This window comes from Acyrthosiphon pisum, chromosome X, assembly GCF_005508785.2.
Source record: "Acyrthosiphon pisum isolate AL4f chromosome X, pea_aphid_22Mar2018_4r6ur, whole genome shotgun sequence".
NCBI classification, from domain to species: domain Eukaryota; kingdom Metazoa; phylum Arthropoda; class Insecta; order Hemiptera; family Aphididae; genus Acyrthosiphon; species Acyrthosiphon pisum.
Genome location: NC_042493.1, coordinates 105009196 through 105009558, shown reverse-complemented (window position 1 = coordinate 105009558; position 363 = coordinate 105009196).

The following is a 363-nucleotide window of genomic DNA, read 5'->3' as shown; positions in this document are numbered from 1 at the left end:
TTATACCGTCCTCATTTGGATTGTATTTGATTAATTTAAATTTATTTTTCTATAAATATCAATAAAAAATTATTCATTCGGTCAAAAAGCTTAAAAATGTAATGCGTAAGTTTTTATTATAGCTAAAATATTAACTATACATAGGCACCATGGTTATGTTTTATAAGCATTTAAAGTTCAAATTTCGTCATAACCACAGTTAATTTGTAGTTCAAAATTTATAAAATATTAAATGTGTATAGCTAAGGCTAAACAATTTAACACAAGTCTTTCATACTAGTAATTCATACTTTTACCTAAAAATTACAGATGATTTACGAAAATTGGTATGCAAATACATTGTTTTTTCAAAAATGAAATCAT